We start from the raw sequence: 7,450 nt of genomic DNA on the forward strand, positions 1-7,450 counted from the left end.
AGACTGCACACAGCACAGCCAGTGATTTTCATACAGAGGTGGCGTTACCAATAAAAAAACCTAAACAGCCTACTTACATGGTTTGTGCACAGTAATATTTTGAAAATCGATTGGTCCGCCTAGAGACCCGACTTGAACCCAAATGGCTCGCCTGTCGGATGCGTCAGAATGTCGATTTCGCTCCAGACCTGAGTATTCAGCATCAGTACCTCCTCTGGTTAAGTCTCTTGAGGAAGAATGGGCTGCCATTCCGCCTGCACAGTCAGATAGCTGGGTGAAAGTGTCGACAGTAGAGTTAAGTCGCCTTAAGGACAAAGGGTAGGCGCTCCATAGTATTGCCTACTAATATGTGTCCGGATATTTTGATAAGATACTAAAAACTAAACTAAACTCCTCCCGAACAGGCGATGAAGGCCCAACGGTACCGACCGGCCGCCGTGTCATCCTCACCCCACATGCGTCACTGGGTGCGGATATGGAGGGGCATGTGGTCAGCACACCGCTCTCCCGGCCGTATGTCAGTTTCCGAGACCGGAGCCGCTACTTCTCAATCAAGTAGCTCCTCAGTTTGCCTCACAAGGGCTGAGTGCACCCCGCTTGCCAACAGCGCCCGGCAGACCGGATGGTCACCCATCCAAGTGCTAGCCCAGCCCGACAGCGCTTAACTTCGGTGATCTGACGGGAACCGGTGTTACCGCTGCGGCAAGGCTGTTGGCTTTGATAAGATACTGTCTACTCGAATTAAGTTCTTTTTGGCAAGAAGTGACTTGTAGACCTTTACCTTACTGGTCTTTCACATCGTAAAAGCTTATATCATTGCCATCTACGCTGCCAGTGCGACCATTTTCTCTTCGTCATCGTCAATAAATTTTAGGTGATAATAGCAAGCCATCCTGTGCGACAGAGAGAGTATTTTGCACGTTAACACTTTTTGCCAGCTGTCAGCCAACGAAACCCTCTGTTTAGAGCTGCAGCATTACCAGTCGACAATGAGACAACATTAGTCCTTGAAAAGTATCTCACTCATGTGATAAAGAGGAACAAACTGAAGACTTATCTGCGGATAAGAGGTTCTGGCAAGTAGTGAGAGAAAGATCGCAGAAGACTCAGCCATGAATGACTGCATCAGCGCAGAACTGCACGAGTGACGCAGGAGGAAATACGCTGGCCAAATGTTTGCTTTCGCAGACAAACTCCAGGAGTGCTGGTGCGAACAAAGTAGGCAAATTTACGCAGACTCTGCTATGGAAGGTCAGTTACCGACTGACGAATAACAGCGTACTGCCCGTCCCAGACACATCGCGCCACCCGTTTTTCTCGGAAACGGCGTGACAGAGCACTTTAGACAGACATTTGGCAGCGAATTGAATTCTGAACATACGAGTCTCTGCAGTATATTGGGATGTGGAAGAAAACAACTGAACTTTAGAATTGAAATGTGACGATGGAACGAAGTTTTATGGCGTTAAACTTATTATGTAAGAATTTTTTTTGTGATTTAGTAGCTTTATTAAGGCATCAGTGGGATAATCCGCCCGTGTAGCCGCGCATGTTCGCAGACAGTTTCCGGGGTCCGGTGAAGCGTGCATGTCCCGGATCGGAGGTGTACACATTCCGGTTTTAATCTGCCCACGGTCGCTTGTTAGCTAGGTAGTCAAGCAGAACGAGCAGGCTGCTTTGCTCTCATCCAGACCAAGCTGTGCTCAACCCATGCAGGCTAAATGAGTCTTGCTTGGATGTCTGCCCGTCTTCGCCCTCCACTTCGCTACGCAGCGGTTTATTAAGCACACTTTCAATGTGGTGTTATGAGTAGGGTTCAGAAATCTATGAAAAGTCTTCTTTTACCCGAGTATCACGAGGTTCAACGAAATATACCCTGAAGAGCCAAAGAAACTGGAACACCTGCCTAAATATCCTATAGGGACCCTGCGAGCACGCAGAAGTGCCGCAACACGTTGTGGCATGGACTTAACTAATGTCTGAAATAGTTCTATAGGGAATCAAGCGGGGCTGTCCATAGATCCGAAACAGTACGAGAGCTGAACAGCACGTTGCTAGACGTCCCAGATATGCTCAATAATGTTCATGTCTGGGGAGTTTAGTGGTCAGCGCAAGTGTTTAAACTCTGAAGAGTGTTCCTGGAGCCACTCTGTAGCAATTCTGGATGTGTGGGGTGTCCCATTGTCCTGCTGGAATTGCCCAAGTCCCTTGGAAGGCACAATGGACATGAATGCATGGAGATGGTCAGACAGGATGTGTAAGTGCGTATCATCTGTCAGAGTCGTATCTAGACGTATCAGGGGTCCACATCACTCCAACTGCACACTACTCACATCATGGCAGAGCCTCCACCGGCCTGAACAGTCCCCTGCTAACATGCAGGATTCATGGATTCATGAGATCGTCTCCATACCCGTACACGTTCATCTGCTCGATACAATTTGAAACGAAACTCTTGCAACCAGGCAACATATTTCCAGTCGTCAACAGTCCTACATCGGCGTTGACGGGCCCACGCGACGTGTAAAGCTTTGTGTCGTACAGTCATCAAGGTTATAAGAGTGGGCCTTCAGCTCCGAAACCGCTTATCGATGATGTTTCGTTGAATGATTCACACGCTGACACTTGATAATGGCCCAGCATTGAAATCTGGAACAATTTGTGGAAGTGTTGCCGGCCGAAGTGGCCGTGCGGTTAAAGGCGCTGCAGTCTGGAACCGCAAGACCGCTACGGTCGCAGGTTCGAATCCTGCCTCGGGCATGGATGTTTATGATGTCCTTAGGTTAGTTAGGTTTAACTAGTTCTAAGTTCTAGGGGACTGATGACCTCAGCAGTTGAGTCCCATAGTGCTCAGAGCCATTTGAACCATTTTGTGGAAGTGTTGCACTTCTGTGACGTTGATCCCGTTCTTGCTGGATCTTCTTCCAGCCGCAGCGATGTCGGTGATTTGACGTTTTACCGGATTCCTGATATTCACGGTACACTCGTGAAATGGTCGTACGGAAAAATTCCCACTTCGTCGCTAGCTCGGAGATAATGTGTCCCATCGCTCGTGCGCCGACTATAACACCGCGGTCAACCTCACTTAATTCTTGATAACCTGCCATTGTAGCAGCAGTAACCGATCTAACAACTGCGCCAAACACTTGTTGTCTTGAAATAGGCGTTGCCGACCGCATCGCTGTATTCTGTGTGTTTACGTATCTCTGTGTAGGAGTACGCATGCCTGTACCACTTTCTTTGGCTCATCAGTGAGTATTCATATTGGGTCGTTGTAGGCTGGAAAACGGCGGATTTTATTTGACCTTTTTCACCTTTCGGCGTATTTCGGAATTATTCATTTATTTCGATAAGAATGGTTTTCTTTGCCGCTTCACCTTCTTTCTTCTTTCTACTAGTACTGGCTATTCTCAATTCGAACCATCATCAGGTCACCTCCAGTACATGTTTTGTGTAGTAAGCAGAACCGCCTCTGAAAACTGAGATCGTTTGCACTTAAGATCCTGAAGATGTCTGTTATACTGCAACGCCAAGTAAAGCAAGGTTTCGGAAGTCTGGTTTCTGTTAACTTAAGTGTGTTTTAACCAAATATGAACCCAGTTATGCCAGTTTTATTTACTTTTACCAGGATGCGCATTTCGGGTTATCTGAATTCAATGACATGTACGGTAGCAAATTAAGAAGTATGGCAACAATGTGGCTGAACTGTCACGTAGTGTGCTCAAACAGTTAATTATCATTTCCTATTTTTGCGAAGTTATTCAGCGTCTTCATCGAGTATTTATATAGAGCAAGTTCAATCTGAAAGTATGATTCGGGAATTTGCGTGATATGGTTGAATCTGTTTCACGAAAAAAAAGGCAATTAAGATTTGCTTCTGTTTTTGATAAATAAGCTCGTGCCTTATTGATTGCGATCCCTTCGCTCTTAATTTAGTTTATGAATCAATTTCCGGGAGCTTCCTGCGTTAAATTCGATGGAGCTTACACGTGGTTCATTACGAGCAACAATTAACTTACGATCCTTATTGTTACCACGCCTATATTAGATAAAACATAAAAAAAATTAGCAGAAGATTTATAATTTTGAGAAAATAACTCATTTTCAATGCGTCTTTTTGTTTCATGGTGTTTACGAATAACTTGATCGTAGTTTATTAAGTGCATTATCTACTATGTGTCATTGTAATTGTTTCCATCTTATGAAAATTAGTTCTCAATTGCAGAAGAGTTCTCTATTGATCAAAATCCTCATTATAAAACTTGAGTTCACGAATAAATTCCAAGTTTTGAGCAGCTATGGGTAGCCTTTATCGTCGTTAAATTTAGTTCTTCCACAACTTTGTTAAAGTTATCTTATCATTAACCATCTTACCAATTTGTTGATCGTATATATTGGGTTTACAACCGGTATTGAGAAGCACGAAAATATTGAAATAATTCAGAGGGTATGTTTCTACTATTAAACAGTTAAATGAAAACTGGGGCAAAGAAACTAAAATCTTATGTAAGTTCAAGGACCTTGCCGGGGTAGGATGGATTGCGCACATCAGTGATAGAGAAAGCCGATCCGAAGGTGAAACGAGAACGGATGGGTAGCTCCGGAGAGGCCAGACATGTTCTCGTAGTTTCAGTGGTAACGGTGTGGATAATTGACTGATCTGGCCCTGTAACACTAGGTAACATGGCCGTTCTGTGCTGGTACTGCTGACGGTTAAAAACCAGCAGAAACTACATACGATATTTTTTTACGTACGGTATGTAGCGCTACTGAACGAATTAATGACGATGGCATCCCCTTCGGTAAAATATTTCGGAAGAAAAATAGTCACTCATTCGGATCTCCGGGTGGGGACTACTCAGGAGGGTTTCGTTATCAGGAATAACAAAGCTGGTGTTTGTAACCTCCCTGTTAAATGTTAAATTGTTAAAAACTGAATCAGCCGGGGTCGTAATTCTGAAATGACAGTTAGTACGAATGTCGCATAGTAAATATTTCACGTGAAGCGCCGTTGCGACCCAGGCAAAGGTCAATTGTGGAGACTAAGCCACTGAACGTTAGAAGTAACGTTATTAAAGAATACACCCGACGGACTACACAAAATAAGAGGGCATGCACATTCACGAGTGAGTGGTTTAAAATAAAAATTAATACTGTAAATGAAATTGGTCATACGTATAGTTACTTCGGCACACACTCAGTTGTATGCGAACGTACGATCGGGATAGAGGCACGTACATTCTAAGTACTATCATTCCCCGTGGTCTGAATAAAAAGAATTACGGTTAAAATGCATTTTTTCACTTGACAAAGAAAATAATCGGACTTCGTAACTAAATGAAAGAAAGATTGCAAGTTCTGAATGTCACGACAAATATGACCTAAATATTGAAATTGACACTAGCGGCCACGAAGGGAAAGAGATGGACACATTCAAGTACCTCTATTGTTGAGCAGCGCCGTGGTGAAGATCGTCGCCTCCATATAAACTCTGCACACAAAATTAAGATAATAATAATCTTCCGGGGTTACCGGAGCTGGGATCCCTGATATTGTAAACGAGAAAATCGTATTGTTTCAGAAGTTGCTTTCATTATTTAGCACAATTTCACTTGACAATACCGAGTAGTTCGTTTATACCTCTAATGTCCAGGACATGACAACAACGAAGGGTAACTGTTACAAAAACTAATAAACGAGGAGCGTAAATCTTCTTTTGGCTGACAGTGTTAAATACTTTTCAAATAAATCTTTGGTATGAGAGTGGAATAATTATCTGTATTTATCAATAAGAAAAGAATTATTAAGCTTCTTTACACATTCCACGGGTCGGGACGTGGAATGTTCGATTCCTTAATCGAGAGGGTAGGCTAAAGAATTTAAAAATGTGTTGGCGTTAGACAGGGTGAGAATTATTGAAATGCGCTGGCATAAAGAAGAGGTCTTCTGGTCAGACCAGTACAAGGTTATCAACACGAAATGAAAATAGAGATAATGCAGGAATAGATCTAACAATGTATAAGAAAATAGGAAAGTGGGTGAGCTACTAAGAATATCATAGTGAACGCATTACTGTCGTCAGACACAAAATCAACACGCACCACAAAATACAGATTCATATGCCAGCTAGTAACACAAGTGTAAACATAATGAAAGAATATATGATAAGAAAAAGGAAATTACTCAGTTACGGAATATGATAATCTAATTGTGCTCGGTGAATGGAACTCGACGCTATGATAAGAAAGAGAAGGAAAAATAGTAGCAGAATATGGACTGGGGGAAAAGAAATGGAAGAGGGAGCCGCCTGGTAGAATTTTGCGCAGAGCGGAATTTGTCACTGACACTTGGTTTAACATTAATAAAAGGAGGTATTATACGTAGAAGAGACCGTGATACACTGCAAGGTTTCTGATTAGTTGTATAATGGTAAGACAAAGTTTTCGAAACCACGTTTTAAACTGTGCGCATTTCTAGGGACAGATGTGGACTATAACCATATATTATTGGTTACGAACAACGGATTGAAAGTGAAAATATTGGAAGAACGTATGAATTTAGGGAAATGGGGCCTGCATGAATTGAAAAAATGAAACACAGTTTATTGAGTTTCAAAGGTACTGTATAGCAACGGTTTTCAGAAAAAAGGGTAAGAACAAGAGAAAACGATTAGGCAGCTTTGAGATATGAAAGAGTGAAGGCAGCAGAGGGTCAAGCAGGTGTAAAGACAAGGACTAACAAAAATTCTAGGGTAATACAGGTGATATTGAATTTAACTGACGAAAGGGAAAAATATAAAAATGCAGCAAATAAAGAAGGCGAAAGGAAATACAAACTTGTAAAAATGAAATTGACAGAAAATGCAGATGACAAGCCAGTACTAAGAAGAAAAGGGAAAACTGAAACAAAGAACACCAACTTAATAATAATACTATAGAAAGAGAAGAGGGTGTAAGTGAAGATGAGTGGCAGACATGATACTACGTGAATGAGTTGAGAGAACACTGAAAGGCCTAAGTACTCATTAGGCCCGTCGAGTAGACAAAATTCACTTAGAATTATTGAGAACCCTGGGAGAGCCAGCCGTGACAGGACTAATCCACCTGGGGTGCGAAATACACTCCTGACAAAGAACGAGAAGCACCCAGAAGGGTCGGAGGAAGCGACGTGGAACTTCACGCGTTGAGAGGGTATGTAATGTTATTTCAGTGTTATATAGAATTCATTTTGCAGTATGAGCCCGCTTAGCAGCATGACGTTGCACCTTCTCTGGCCTAGATGCTTGCACTAAGTCGGTCGAGAAGGATGACATAAAACCGTTGCATCCTCTCCTAAGGCAATCTGGTCCACGGCTGTTGTAACTGGACCTTGTTGTCCTGGATGCTGGCACTCGGGGGCGGAGTTGACGGCCGATCTGGTCGCACACACGGTCTGCCGGGGACAGATCAAG

The 7,450-nt window shown here is 43.1% G+C and overlaps 1 pseudogene; it reads right to left on the minus strand.

Annotated features, from left to right (window-relative positions):
- Positions 1-598: 598 nt before the first annotated feature.
- LOC126420313 (5S ribosomal RNA) lies at positions 599-716 on the minus strand (annotated as a pseudogene).
- Positions 717-7,450: the final 6,734 nt, after the last annotated feature.

The sequence above is a fragment of the Schistocerca serialis genome, chromosome 9, assembly GCF_023864345.2.
Source record: "Schistocerca serialis cubense isolate TAMUIC-IGC-003099 chromosome 9, iqSchSeri2.2, whole genome shotgun sequence".
NCBI classification, from domain to species: Eukaryota; Metazoa; Arthropoda; class Insecta; order Orthoptera; family Acrididae; genus Schistocerca; species Schistocerca serialis.